Source organism: Diceros bicornis, chromosome 10 (assembly GCF_020826845.1).
Source record: "Diceros bicornis minor isolate mBicDic1 chromosome 10, mDicBic1.mat.cur, whole genome shotgun sequence".
In the NCBI taxonomy this organism is placed as follows: domain Eukaryota; kingdom Metazoa; phylum Chordata; class Mammalia; order Perissodactyla; family Rhinocerotidae; genus Diceros; species Diceros bicornis.
In genome coordinates this window covers 1,962,605-1,977,532 of record NC_080749.1, presented here as the reverse complement: position 1 = coordinate 1,977,532, position 14,928 = coordinate 1,962,605, and the positions used below count along the sequence as shown (strand labels likewise).

Below are 14,928 nucleotides of genomic sequence, written 5' to 3'. Positions count from 1 at the left end.
GGGCCAGTGGCCTGCAGGTTCCAGGGTTCGGGAGGTTTGCCCTCCAGAAAGCCGGTGCTGATTGGCATTCTCACAGGACGTGGTGCTCTGTCTCTGAGCCCACTCTAACTGTGGGTGTCTTGACGTTGTAGTTCTGTCAGGGCCCATCGTTGCCATTGCTGCGACCAGTGAGGGGGAACATTTTTCTGTGTTCGTTATCTGTCACTTCCCTGACTGTGCTGTTGCCTGCCTTGCTCACTGAGCTCCAAACCTTCCTGGTGGAACTAGGCTGTTCACTCTCTATCCAGTGTGATTGCACCTTCCCTCAGTGTGCCCCTTGAGTACTTGCTTCAAAAATATCTGTTTTCTTCACATTCTTTGATTCCTTGTACATATAATCTAGATTTAATCTGGAGCTTTAAAAATGTTTTATTGTGGAAAACCTTGAACATATACAAATTAAAGAGAAAAGTGTGATAGCCCCCCATGTCCCCATTACCCAGCTTCAACATTTATCAATGTTCTGATATTCTTGTTCGTGCATATTTCTACCCACTTCCTACCTTCCATTGATTATTTTTTAATTAATAGATTGTTTTTTTAGGAAAGTTGTAGATGGACAGAGAAATTCAGCAGATAGTGCAGAGCATTTCTCCCTCCTGCCCCGCAGTTTCCCCTACTGTTAACATCTTGCATGACCACCTGTGTTAGTGCGGTTCATTCCTCACAGGTGAGGAGCTGATGCTGCTACAGTGTTCGTAACCAAGTACGTAGTTTACATTAAGGTTCACTGTCTCGCTGTCATGTACTTGGATTTTGACAAATGCATAATTTCATGTGTCCACCACGACAGTATCCTACAGAAGAGTTGGATTGCCCTAAAAGTCCCTGTGCTCTGCCTCTTCGTCCCTTGCCTCCCAACTCCTGGCAACACTGATCTTTATACTGTTTCTATAGTTTTGCCTTTTCTAGAATGTCGTATAATTGGAATATGTGAAAACTATATGGAACAGAGTAATATAGCCTTTTCCGGTTGCCTTCTTTCACTTAGCAATATGTGTTTAATGATCCACTGTGTCTTTCTGTGGCTTGATAGCTCATTTCTTTTTTTTTTCCTTTTTGTATATTGAGTTAAAATATATATAACAAAAACTGTGCCATCTTAACCATTTTTAAGTGTACACTTCAGTGGCGTTAAATACATTTACACTGTTGTACAGTCATCACCACCATTCATCCCCATAACTCTTGTAAATCTGAAACTCTATACCTATTAAACAATGACTCTTCCTCCCCGCTTCCCCCAGCCCTTGGCAGCCACCATTCCACTTTCCATCTCTATGATTTTGACTACTCTCAGTTCCTCGTGTTAGTGGAATGATACAGTATTTGTTTTTTTTGTGACTGGCTTATTTCAGTTAGCATAATGTTCTCAAGGTTAATCCATGTGTAACATATTGCAGAATTCGCTTCCTTTTTAAGGCTGAGTAATATTCCATTATGTGGATATACTACATTTTGTGTATCTATTCATGCATTAGTGGACGCTTGGTTTGCTTCCATGTTTTAGCTGTTGTGAATAATACTGCTATGAACATGGATGTACAAATATCTCTTCAAGGCTCTGCTTTCAGATCTTTTGGGTATATATCCAGAAGTGGAATTGCTGGATCACGTGATAATTCTGTGTTCAACTTTTTGAGGAACATCCATACTGTTTTCCATAGCGGCTGCACCATTTTACATTCCTATCAACAGTGTACAAGGGTTCCCATTTCGCTGCATCCTGGCCAACACTTTTTGTTTTCTGTTTTTTCGAAAGCACTAATCTTAGTGGGTGTGGGGGTGGTGTCTCATTGTGGTTTTGATTTGCATTTCCCTACTTATTAGTGGGTGTTGATCATCTTTTCATGTGCTTATATGCCATTTCTAAGTCTTCTTTGGCAAAGGAGTCTTCAAGTCCATTGCCCATTTTTGAATTGGCTTGTTTTTTAGTTGTTTAGTTTTAGGGCTTCTCTGTATATTCTGGATATCAGTCTCTTGTCAGAAATATGATTTGCAAATATTTTCTCCCACTCTTGGGTTGCCTTTTTACTCTGTGGACAGTGCCTCTTGATGTACCAACTTATAAAATTTTCATGGAGTCCAATTTGTCCATTGTTTTTCTTTCATTACCTATGCCTTTGGTGTCATATCCAAGAAATCATTGCCAAGTCCGGTGTCGTGAAGATTTTATCCTATGTGTTCTTCTAAGAGTTTTTTTGTTTTAGGTCTTACATTTATGTCCTTGATCCATTTTGAGTTAATTTTTATAAATGGTGTTGGATGAGGGTCCAGCCTCCATCTTTTGCATGTGGATATCCAGTTTTCCCAGCACCATTTGTTGAAAATAAACCTTTCTCCATTGCATGGTCTTGGCACCCTTGTCAAAAATCACTTGACGATATATGTGAGGGTTTCTTTCTGGGCTCGCTATTCTATGTCATTGGTCTCTATGTCTGCCTTTATGCCAATAGCATACTGTTAATTACTGTAGCTTTGTAGTAAGTTTTGAAATCAGGAAATGTGGGTCCTCCAGTTCTGTTCTTCTTTTTCAGGATTGTTTTAGCTATTCTGAGTCCGAGATTTCATGTGAATTTTAGGACTGGATTTTCTATTTCTGCAAAAAACATCATTAGGATTTGGATAGAGATTACATTGAATCTGTAGACTGCTTTGGGTAATACTGACACTTTAACAATAGTAAGCCTTCCAATCTGTGAACATGGGATGTGTGTCCATTTATGAATGTGTTCTTTAATTTCTTTCTGAAATGTTTTGTCGTTTTTATGGTGCAAGCCTTTCACCTCTTTGGTTAAGTTAATTCCTAAGCATGTTATTGTTTCTGATACTATTATACATGAATTGTTTTTGTAATTTCATTTCCAGAGAGCTCATGGTTCGTGTATAGAACTGCAGCTGATTTTTGTGTGTTGACTGTGTATCCCGCTACGTTCCTGAATTTATCTGTTACATCAAACGGCTTTTTTGTGGAGTCTTTTGGATTTTCTACATATGAGATGATACCATCTTCAGAGACCATTTTTCTTTCTTCTTTCCAATTTGGATGCCTTTTATTTATTTATTTTTATTGCCTCATGGTTCTGGCTTGAACTTTCAGTACTGTGTTGAATAGAAGGGGTGAAAGTGGGCATCCTTGCCTTGTTCCTGATCTTAGAGGAAATGCTTTCAGCCTTCCATCATTGAGTATTGTTTGCTGTGTGTTTTTCATATATGGCTTTTATTGTGGTGAGGCACTTTCCTCCTATTTTAGTTTGTTGAGTGTTTTATCATGAAAGGGTGTTGAATTATGTCAAATGGTTTTTCTGCATCCATTGAGATGGTCATGTTTTTTTCCCCTTCATTTTATTGATGTGGCATATTACACTGATCGATTTTTGTATGTTGAATTCCCCTTGTATACCAGGAATAAATTTCACTTGGTCGTAGTGTATAATTCTTTTAATACGCTGTTCAATTCAGTTTGCTAATACTTTGTTGAGGATTTTTGCATCTATGTTCATCGAGGGTAACGGTCTGTAATTTTATTTTCTTTTAGTGTCCTTGTCTAGTGTTGGTATCAGGGTAATGCTGACATCATAAAATGAGTTTGGAAGTGTTCCCTGTTTTTCAACATTTGACAGAGTGTAAGAAGGCTTGTTTTTAATACTTCTTTATATGTTTGGTAGAATTCACCAGTGCAGTCATCTGGTCCTGGGTTTTACTTTGTTGAGATATTTTTTTTTAGATTTCTTTAAATATTAGTGACATATAACATATGTAAAGTTTAGGTGTTCAAGATGATGATTTGTGAAAGGATTACCACAGTACGGTGAGTTAGCACCTCCATTCCCTCACATAATTAACTTGTGTTTTCTAGTGATCACTTTTAAGATGTACTCTCTTAGCAACTTTCAAGTATATAATATAATATTGTTAATTATGGTCACTAGGCCATACATTAGATCCCCAGAACTTATTCATTTTACAGCTAGAGATTTGTTCACTTTGACTCACATCTCCCCATTTTCCCCACCCCCAAGACCCTGGCAAACACCATTCTAGTCTCTATTCCTTTGCATTGGGCTTTTTAGATTTCACATATGAGTGAGAATATATAGTATTTGTCTTTCTCTGTCTGACTTACGTTGCTTAGCGTAATGCCTCAAGGTCCATCCATGTTGTTGCAAAATGCAGGATTTCATTCTCTTTCATGGCTGAATAATATTCCATTATATATTTCACATATACGTGTATGTCACATTTTCCTTATCTGTTGATGGACACATAGATTGTGTCCATGTCCTCAGTTTGTAAATGATGCTGAAAAGAACATGGGGGTGCAGATATCTCTTTAGAATAGTGATTTCAATTCCTTTGAATATACAACCAGAAGTTGAATTGCTCATGTATATAGTATTTCCATTTTTATTTTTTTGAGAAAATTCCATATTTTTTCCATAGTGACTGTAGCAGTTTATACTCATACCAACAGTGCACAGGGTTCTCTTTTCTACACAGCCTCGCCAACACTTGTTGTCTGTTTTCTCTTTGAGAATAACCATTCTAGCAGGTGTGAAGTGATATCTCATTGTAGTTTTGATTTCATTTCCCTGATGATGAGTAGTCACGAGTGTCTTCTCATGTACCTGTTGACCATTTTTATGTCTTCTTTGGAAAAGTATCTATTCAGGTCCTTTGACCATTTTCATATTGTTTTGTTGGTTCTTTGCTGTTGACTTGTAAGAGTTTCCTATGTATTGTGGATATTAACCCCTTTAGTTTGCCAATTGTTTCATTTGCTGTGCAGAAGCTTTTTAGATTGATGTCATCCCACTTGCTAAGTTTTGCATTTGTTGCTTGCACTTTTGATGTTATATCCAAAAAAATCGTTGTCAAGACCGGTATCATGGGGCCTTTTTCTCTATATTTTCTTCTGGTTGTTTTATATTTGGTGTCTTACATTTAAGTTTTTAATTCAATTTTAGTATCATTTTTAGAGTGGTGTAAAATGGGGGTCCAATTTCATTTGTCTGCATGTGGTTATCCAGTTTTCCCAACACCGTTTATCTTAGAAACTATCCGTTCCACATCGAGTCTTCTTAGCTGACTCGTCAACTGTTACCAAAGTGTATGTGTGTGGTTTTATTTCTGGGCCCTTGATTCTGTACTATTGGTCTAGGTGTCACTTTTTATACCTGTATCATACCGTTTTTACTACTATAGATTTGTAATAAAGTTTGAAATCAAGAATTGTGATGCCTTCAGCTTTTTCTTTTTCAGGGTTGCTTTGGTTATTGGAAGTCTTTTGTGGATCCATATGAATATTAGGATTATTTGTCCTACTTCTGTGAAAAATGCCATGGGAATTTTAATACGAATTGCATTGAATCTTGAGATGGCATTGGGTAGCATGGACATATTAACAATATTAATTCTTCTGATCCATGAACATAAGATATCTTTTCATTTCTTTGTGTCTTTTATTTCTTTCATCAATGTCTTATAGTTGTCAGTGTCTAGATCTTTCACCTTCTTTGTTAAATTTATTCAAAAACAGTATTTTACTGTTTTTGATGCTATTGTAAATAGGATTTTTTTATGTCTTTTTTAGATAGTTCATTGTTAGTGAACAGAAAGGCAACAGATTTCTATATGTTGATTTTTTCTCCTGCAGCTTGAGTGAATTTGTTGATTAGTCCTAACAGTTTGGGGAGGAGTCTTTAGGTATTTCTCTATATAAAAATCATATCTTCTGCAAACAGAGACAACTTTGTTTCTTCATTTCCAATTTAGATGCATTACATTTCTTTCTCTGGCCAAATATCTCTGAGTGAGACTTGCAACAGTATGTTGAAGAGTGGTGTTGAGACTGGGCACCCTTGTCTTGTTCTTTGTCTTAGCAAGAAAGATTTCAACCTTTCACTGTTCAATATGATGTTAGCTGTGGGTTTTGTCATGTAAACCTTTTATTATATTCAGCTATGTTCCCTCTGTAACCCTTTATTGAGAGTTTTTATCATGAAGGGCTGTTGAATTTTGTCAAACTTTTTCTGCATCGATTGAGATTATTTTATGATTTTTATCTTTCATTCTATTAATGTGGTGTATCACATTCATTGATTTTCATCATGTTGATGTCGATCATGTTGTTTGATCCTCTTTTTTGAGTTTAGATAGTTTTGTTATAATGTGTCTTGGAGAAGAAAGTTTTAGTTTGAAGTTTTAGGGTGACAGATCAGCTTCAGGACCTTGGATGTCTAAATCTCTCCCCAGATTTGGGAAGGTGTCAGCTGCTATTTTTTTTAAGTAAACTTTCTTTTCCTTTCTCCCTGTCTTCTCCTCTGGTACTTTAATAATGCTTATTTATTTCTTTCCATAGTATCCCATAATTCACACTGCCTTTCCCTGTTCCTATCCATTCCTTTTTTTCTTTTTGCTCCTTTGACTGCGTGATTTCAAATGACACATCTTCTAGTTCACTAATTATTTCTTGTACATGGTTGAATCTGATTTCGAAGCCCTCTCTTGAATTCTTCAGTTCAGTCATTGTGTTCTTCAACTCTAGGATTTCTGTTTGTTTTTCCTTAATGATTTCTGTTTCTTTGTGGAACTTCTCACTTGCTCATGCACTGTTTCCTTATTTCATTTAGTAGTCTATCTGTGTTTCCTTAGAGTTTTGTGAATTTCTCAAAGAAGGCTGTTCTGAAGTCTTTGTCACATACTTTCTATATCTCCATTTCTTGGTCAGTCATTTGGGTTTTATTCTTTTTCTTTGGTGGTGTTCTTTTTCTTTGGTGGTTTTATTCTATTTCTTTGATTATTCATCATCCGTGTGGCCTTCCATTTGTGTCTGCAAATTTGAGGAAGTAGGCCCCTCTTCCAGTCTTTACAGACTGGCTTTAGCAAACCAAAGCCTTCACAGTAGCCCATCTAGGGGTCCTGGGTAGGCCATCTGGTGGTGCCCAGGGGCAGGCTTGCTGCTGGAGTCCTTGGGCAGCCTGGTACTGGGGTGAGTGGAAAGCTTGGGTCCACGGTATTGTGTCTGTCCCTGGGCACAGCTGGGACCCCGAGTTCATGAGTAGCTGCACTTGAGCCTGGTTTGGCAGGTCCTGATTGAGAGCCTGTGACCACAGGAGTCATCCATGGCCATGAGAGTTGGCCAGTGCTGGGATGACCTGAGAGTCGTGGCTCAGGGAGCCTGCCAGGAGCCTGTGCCATGAGAGACAATTTGTGCTGGGGTAGGCCAGAAGTCTGGCTTCCTGGGAGCCTGGGGCCACAGGAGCTACCTGAGGCTGCAGGAGCTAGCAGGCACTGGGTCAAGATGGAAGCCTGGGTTCATGTAAGCCTGGTGGTACCTGGTGCCACAGGAGCTGCCTGGGGCCGCCTGAGTCATCAAGCACCTGGGTGAGCGGGGGGCCTGGTTTTGTGGGAGCCTGCCAGCAGCCTGGTTCCATGAGAGTTGTCTACAGCTGCTGGAATTGGCAGGTGGTGTGGTGAGCCATGGGTCTGAGTTCCTTTGGTAGCCCCCAGGGAACCTGGTGCCATGGAATCTACCTAGGGTTGTTGGAGCTGGTAAGTGCTGCAGTGACCTTGGGTCCTGGGTTTGTGGGAGCCCACTGGGTGCTCTGGTACAGAAGCTGCCTGTGGCTGCCTGGAGTAGGCAGAAACGTGGGGGAGCCAGGGTCTGGATTCATCAGAGCCCACCAGGAGCCTGGTGCCAAGGACACCACTTGGGGTCACAGGAGCCACCTTGGGCTGCTGAAGATGGCAGCTCCTCGGCTGACATGGGGGCCTGGTTCCCAGGAGCATGGTGGGAGCCTGGTGTCAGGGATGCTGCTTGGGGCCGCCAGAGCTGGCATGCTCCAGGGTGAGCCAGGGGCCTGGATTTGCAGAAGCCTGCAGGGAGCCAGCTAGGTCCACGGGAGTCAGCCTGGGGCTGGGGCAGGCTGGCTCAGGGGTCTGTGGTGAAGTCAGGCATTCACTTTACTCTCCTCCCATTGGGAGGTTTTTGATTACTGATTTAGTCAGCTTGTTTCTTACTGGTGTGTTCAAGATTTCTGTTTCTTCATGATTTAGCCTTCATAGATTGTTTCTAGGAATTTATCTATTTTGTCTAGATTACCCAATTTGTGAGTGTACACTAGTTCAGAATAGTCTCTTGTGATCTTTTCTTTCTGAAGCATCAGTTGTATTGCCTCCTTTTTCATTTCTGATTTCCTTATTTCAGTCATCTCTCTTTTTTTTTCCTCGATATTCTATCTAAGGGTTTGTCAATTTTATTTTTTAAAAAAATCAACTCTAACTTTTATTGATCTTTCATACTGTCTTTGATTTTTTCCCACTCTCTTCTTGGTGACTGCCATCTTTCTGCTAACTTTGGGTTTCATTTTTTCTTTTTCTAATGCTGTGTGTTGTAAATCAGGTTGTTTCTTTGATGTGTTTTTTCTCTTATAATGTACAAGTTTATCACTATAACTTTCCTCTTAGTACTACTTTTGCCGCATCCTATAAGTTTTGGTGTTTTAATTTTTTTTTTGTATGTCTTGAGCTGTTTTCTAATGTCCCTTTTGATTTCTTCTTTGATCTAGTGGCTGTTTAACATTTTTCTGTTGAACTTCCATGTATTATGAATATTCCAGTTTTCCTGCTGCTATTGACTTTTAGTCTCATATCATTGTGTTTGGAAAAGATACTTGCTATGATTTCAGTCTTCTTAATTTTGTTAAGCCTTTTTTGTGACCTAACTCATGATCTGTTCCAGAGAATAGTCCGTGTGCCCTTGAGAAGAGAGTGCATTTTGTTGCTGTTCAGTAAAATGTTCTGTGTATGTCTGATAGGTCCATTAATGTTTTCATGTGTGCTGTTTCCTGATTTTCTGTCTGGATATTCTATCCATTGTTATAAGTGGGATACTGAAGTCTCCTACTATTTGCAAGTTATGTAACTGAGAAGGCTCTAATATTGAGACTATATAAAGATCTCTTAGAACTCAATTATAAAGAACAAAGAAGTCAATGAAAATGGGTAACCAACTGCAATAGACATGTCTTCAGGAGAAACACAGATGGCCAATAAGCAGTACATAGATGCTCAGTATCATAAATTATTAGGAAATTGCAAATTTAAAGCATAGTGTGGTACTAGTTCACACTCAAAATGAAGGCTATACTCAACATAATGGAAAATAACGAGTGTTGGTAAAGATGTGGAGAAAGGGAAACCCACATACATTACCGGTGGGAAAGTAAAATGATGCAGCCACTGAAGAAAACAGCTTGGCATTTTTTAAAATCTGAAACCTAGAATTACCATTGACCAGGAGAGTCACATGGTAGGTATGTCCAAAAGAGCATTGGAAACATATGTTCAAAGAAAAACTTGTCCATGGACATTCAAAGCAACATTATTCACAATTGTCCAAAAGTGGAACAAACCCACATTTCTATCCAGTTATGACTGCATAAGCCAAATGTGGCGTATTCATAATATAGGATATTATAGAGCCGTAAAAAGGAATAAGGTACTGCTGCATGCTCAGCCGTGGATGAACCTTGAAACATGTGTGCTCACTGAAGCCATCCACAAAGGCCACAGATAGCATGATGCCGTTTGAATGAACTGTCCAGAATAGGCAAATCCATAGGGGGAGAAAGCAGATGAGTTGTTTCCATGGGCTTGGGCTAGGAGGAAATAGAGTGTGAATGAATATGGGTTTGTTTGGGGGTGTTGAAAATGTTCTGGAATTAGATAGTGGCGATAGCCACATGACATAATCATTGTATTAAAAGCCACTGAACTGTATACTTTAAAGTGCTTACAACAGTTTATTCTGTGTGAACGAGATTTCCTTCCATAAAAATTTTGAATTTTTTAAATTAATCAGGGTATTGATTAATTTTAGTTTAGTTAATTTTAAGTTGGTTGAGATATTTAATAAGGGTAATTAATGGAGTCATTAGGAGTAGGGCACGTTGTAGCCAAGAGGGTAAACATCCGATGAGGGCTACAGTAACAAATCCTATAATTGTACAAGCAACAGTCTAAAATCCAGTCTATTTCCATTGTCCCCAACTTGGAGAGACCAATCACGAAAGTATGTCAGTGATCTCGGGGGCCTTGAGTATCTTTTAAAAGATTTGGGTAATATTATGCAATATTTTAATCTCTTGGGCCATCTGGTGGAGGTAGGTTTGAACTTGTGTGTTGATGTACATTCAGCAAGTGGTTCTAGGAAAGGCACAAACCCCTCCTTCCTTGGCTGGTAGAGACAGTCTAGGGACACGCCATTTTCTAAAACCATTTAGGCAAGAGACTCATGAGACTGTTGTACAAGGGCTAGGATAGGGTCTTACGGAGTTGTTGTCCATGTTGGGTTAAGGTTGTCGATAATTCTTGGTTGCCTCAGTTTCCTGATTTTGTGTGGATAGGGCCACCGCACCTGTGCCCAGTCCAGTCTTTCAGTCCTAGTTGAACTGAACACCCAGTGCTATAGGACTGACAGTGTCTCTATGGGTTGGTGGTAGCCAGTCAGGGCAGGAACCTCAGGGGACCTGCAACCTGAGGGAAGCCGGCTGAGAGAGAGACAATGATGCATTGCAGAATATAGCCTGGAGAAAGCTGCTCTGAGAGCTGGAGAAGAGAGAGGCTCACTGGGTGAGAGCTTTGTGATAATCAGTCCACAGTAAAACCCAAAAGTGGATGCTCCTGGTGTGAAATATTTGTTAGGGCTGTTGGAGGTAAAACCAGTAATTTGCACCCATTCACTAGTTACCTGTGCTATGTGATTTCAGGGGATATGTTTAAAGTGTTTGTGGGCTAAGAGCTGCTTGGGCCTGGGCACAAAATCCCCAAGGTGCCCTCGAAGGCTACCCCAAAATGACCCCTTATGGAGCAGTTGGGGCAGAAAGTGGGTGGAAAATTTTGAAGGAAGCCTAGGGCAAAGATGATGTTGGTCGATGGAGTTCGCTACAGCTGCGTCTCTCAGCAGGGTAAGCACTTCTGCTGGGGTACAATAGGTGATTGGAGGCCAAGTGACAGACCCTGCGACTCCTGATTCCCAGTGCACGGACAGGCCTCTCAGCCCATTGGACATAAATGGTGGTGGTGTTTGTGAAGCATCTTGCTGGCAGTGTGGAAGGTATAGGGGACGTGTGGTGGGAGATGTCATGATAGTGCCGGGAGGAGCTGTGTGTGAGATTATGGTGCTGAAGGGGAAGGACTGGAGGCAGGTGCAGTGGGTGTGTGACCAACAATGGTCAGCGAAGGGACAGCCGGGATGTAACTGGGGAAAGCAGGGACCAGCAGAAGTCATGTGTTTAAAACAAGACACCAGGCCCAATGGAGCTGCTTAGGGTATGCCCCTTGTCAACAAGCCGAAACTTAATTAGACTTTTGATGCTCCCAGGAATGGAATCATAAACCAGTCAATCGGGAATCGCCTGATGAGCAGCAGGTAGGTCATCTTCCTGATAGAGCCCTGCCATCCCCTAAAGGAAGGTAACCTTGCAGTAACCAACCCGCTTTTTTGTCTAGTGTGACTTCCTTGTTCCTGCTCCCTTCTGCCTATAAAGTCCTTCATTTTGTAAGCTCCCTGGAGCTCCTTTCTCTCTGCTAGACTGGATGCTGCCTGATTCATGAACTGTTGAATAAAGCCAATAAGATGTTTAAAACTGACCCAGTTTTATTTTGTTTTGTACCAGTTTGGTGGCAGCAGTGGGATTCAAAGGAGACATCGGATGGATTTGGGGATGAGAAACATAGGCATTGGTACCCGCAAAACCTTTGAGTTCTCCATCTTTTTTGCTGTTTCTGAGGACCGTGGGTAAGTTTCTTTCGGATCTGAGATCCACTTTCTTTGCATTGAGCTCCCAATCTAAGTGGCTTTCCCTTCCAGTGGGTCAGTCTAGATTGACAAGATGCCCTAAGAGAGCATCAGTCTTAGCCCTTGGCTAGTCTGCAGTGCCAGGCAAAGTCTTAGCGGGTCAGCTTGAGCTGGCAGATGATTCTACCAGGAACCTGAGTCTCTGGCCCTTGCTTAGTCCACAGTCCCCATTTATTGGGGTTGCTGGTTGAGTCTGTAGTCCCCGTGTGTTAGGGTCTGCTGCCTCAGTCTATGGTTCTTGCTAATGGAGAGGAGTGGAAGAAATGTGTGCTCCATGCACACCCAGTCCTTGAAAACTTCCCACCTGCATTTTACATGCATTTTGCCCTCTGTTGACTGTCGATGGGTTCTAAGGAAATGGTGAAGGCACAGTGAGGAGGAATTGTGGATTTCTGTGTGACTACCTCGAGGAGTGTTGCCCCCTCACCCTGAACAGCCACCCGTCACTACTAGAAATGAAAGACATCCCATCACCGTGGATTGGAAGACTCCTTATTGTGACGATGTCAGCATTATCCAAAGAGTTCAACAAATGCAGTGCAGTCCTTATCAAAATCCCAAGGACGTTTTGTGCTGAAATAGAAAAAAACCCATCCTAAGATTCTTTTGAAATCTCAAGTAAGCCCAGACACCCAAAACAATCTTGAAAGGAGGGACTAAGTTGGAGGAGTCATTCTTCCTGAACAGAAAAATTACTGCAAATCTACAGTATCAAAACAGCATTGTCATGGCATAAAGACAGACATATTGACCAATGGAAACAGAATTGAGAGCCCAGAAATTAACCCTCACCCATGTGATCAAATGATGTTTGACAAGGGTGCCAAGATTATTCAATGGGGAAAAGTCTTTTCAACAAGCTGTGCTGGAAAAAGTGGATATCTACATGCAAAAGAATCAACCTGGACCCTTACCTAACACTGTATACAAAACTTGATTCCCAGTGAATCAAAGACCTAAATGTAAAAGCTAACACTATAATACCCTTAGAAGAAAACATAAGACAAAACTTGACAAAATAGGATTTGGTAATGATTTCATGGATATGACACCCAAGGAGCAACCAATAAAATAAGAAAATACACATGCTGGACTTCATGAATATTAAAAAGTTTTGTGCCTCAAAAGTCATTATGAACAGAGTAAAAGCACAGCCCACAGGATGGGAGACGATATTTGCAAACCATGTATCTGACAAGGCCTTAATATCCAGAATAGATAGAGACCTCCTAAACTCAACAACAAAATCAAACAACCTAAATCAAAATTGAACAAAGTACATGAATAGACATTTCTTCAAAGAAGATCTGCTAATGAGCAATAAGCATATGAAAAGATGCTCAACATGAGTAATCATTAGGGAAATGCAAATCAGAAACAGTGAGAGACCACCTCTCATTCATTAGCTTGGCATCTATCAAAAAGAAAAGAAGTAAAAGACTAGAACCAGTGTTGGCCAAGATGTGGAGAAGTTGGAACCCTTGTGCACTGTGGTGGGAATATATAATATATGGTTGCTGTAGATATCAGTATAACAATTCCTAAAAAAAATTAAAAATATATAGGACCCAGCCATTCCACTTCTGGTTATATACCCTGCCAAAGAGTTGAAAGCATGTTCTCAAAGACATATTTCAACACCCGTTCATAGCATCATTATTCATAATAGCTAAAACATGGAAGCCACCCAAGTATTGGAATCAAGGAAGGGCTCGCTGCCCAATGCACCCCTTAAGCCAAACGGGATACCCGCTCTTGTATAAGGGAAAAACCTTTATTATGAGGTTGGCCAGCAAGGAGACAGGAGACAAAGGTTAAATCTTTCTCCTGGATGGGCTGTTAAAAAGGGTTATTTAAGGGCAAAGGAGCAGGTGCAGGAAGGTTGGGGGCAGTCCTAGGCATTTTGTGCAAACGCAGATTTTCATGTTGTGTCATACATCCCATGTTCAAAAGACGGTGTCCTTAACGTCATTGGAAGGAGAGTTCTTGGTCCCCCAGGTCATTCTCCAGTCACTTGTGCAGTCGTGGTTTGAGTCTTGCCAGCCATCTTGTAGTCTCACTGGCTCAAATCAGTTGAAACTTGCTCAAGGAGGACAAATGGAGTTTCTGAAAAACAACTCACACCCCAAGATTAGATCTTTTGTAAATATCATACACGACATGAATTAAGAAAGTAGTCTCCAGGGGACTGTTGATAAAAATCTGGCTGGGGCCCTATTTTATTTTGGGCTTGGTTTTGGGCCTGGCTATGGTATCAATTCAGGGATGCATGGATGAGCAAAATGTGGAATATACATACAATGGCATATTATTCATCCTTAAAAAAAGGAAGGAAGTTCTAAGATACGGCACACCATGGATGAACCTTCAGGATATTACTCTAAATGAAATAAGCCAGTCACAAAAATACAACCTTGTGTGATTTCCCTTCTATGACATTCCTGAAATCGCCAGATTCAGAAAGACAGAAAGAATGACGTTTGCCAGGGGCTGGGACGAGGGGGAATGGAAGATTCTTCATGAATGTCTATAGAGTTTCCGTTTTGCAAGATGAGAAGAGTTCTGAAGATGGATCATGGTGATGATTGCACAGCAATATTAATGTCTTCAATACACTTAAAACATACTTAATGTATCGATGGGGCCTGATGACTTGTCCTGGCCGAGCACATGCTTGTGCTGTTGCGCATCTTACCCATCACTGTACAGCTGGGAAACTGGACCAGAAAGAGGCAGGTACTGGCCCAGACCACAGGAGGTGATCAGAGTCCTGAAGACTACAGAGAGCTCCAGCTTCCTTGGCCAGGGCTCCACCCCTTCCCTCAGGTTTACTTTGGCAGTGAGAGGCGTTAAGATCCTAGGGGGCTGCTGCCCACCCCTCTCCATATGGGGTCATTTTCCTCTCCTCATCATGGCATGTGCACAGGCACACCCACTCACACTGGCTTCTCATGTGGGGACCACGGAGGTGCAGTCAAGAAAGAGCTGACATGGGGGAAGTGACAAGAGGCAGGAGGGAGAGAGGT

General features: G+C 41.0%; 1 long non-coding RNA gene across 22 annotated transcripts in view; it reads left to right on the top strand.

Moving 5' to 3' along the window:
• Window positions 1–14,928, top strand: part of LOC131410579 (uncharacterized) — a 63,995-nt gene that overhangs the window by 7,168 nt on the left and 41,899 nt on the right. For 20 of the 22 annotated variants that reach the window (XR_009221333.1, XR_009221332.1, XR_009221334.1 and 17 more), the window contains 3 exons: window positions 11,006–11,158; window positions 11,426–11,473; window positions 11,721–11,842. This is a non-coding gene — a long non-coding RNA (uncharacterized LOC131410579). Of the gene's footprint in view, window positions 1–11,005; window positions 11,159–11,425; window positions 11,518–11,720; window positions 11,843–14,928 lie in introns of all 22 variants that reach the window. The other 2 variants (XR_009221323.1, XR_009221320.1) reach the window with 2 other exon arrangements.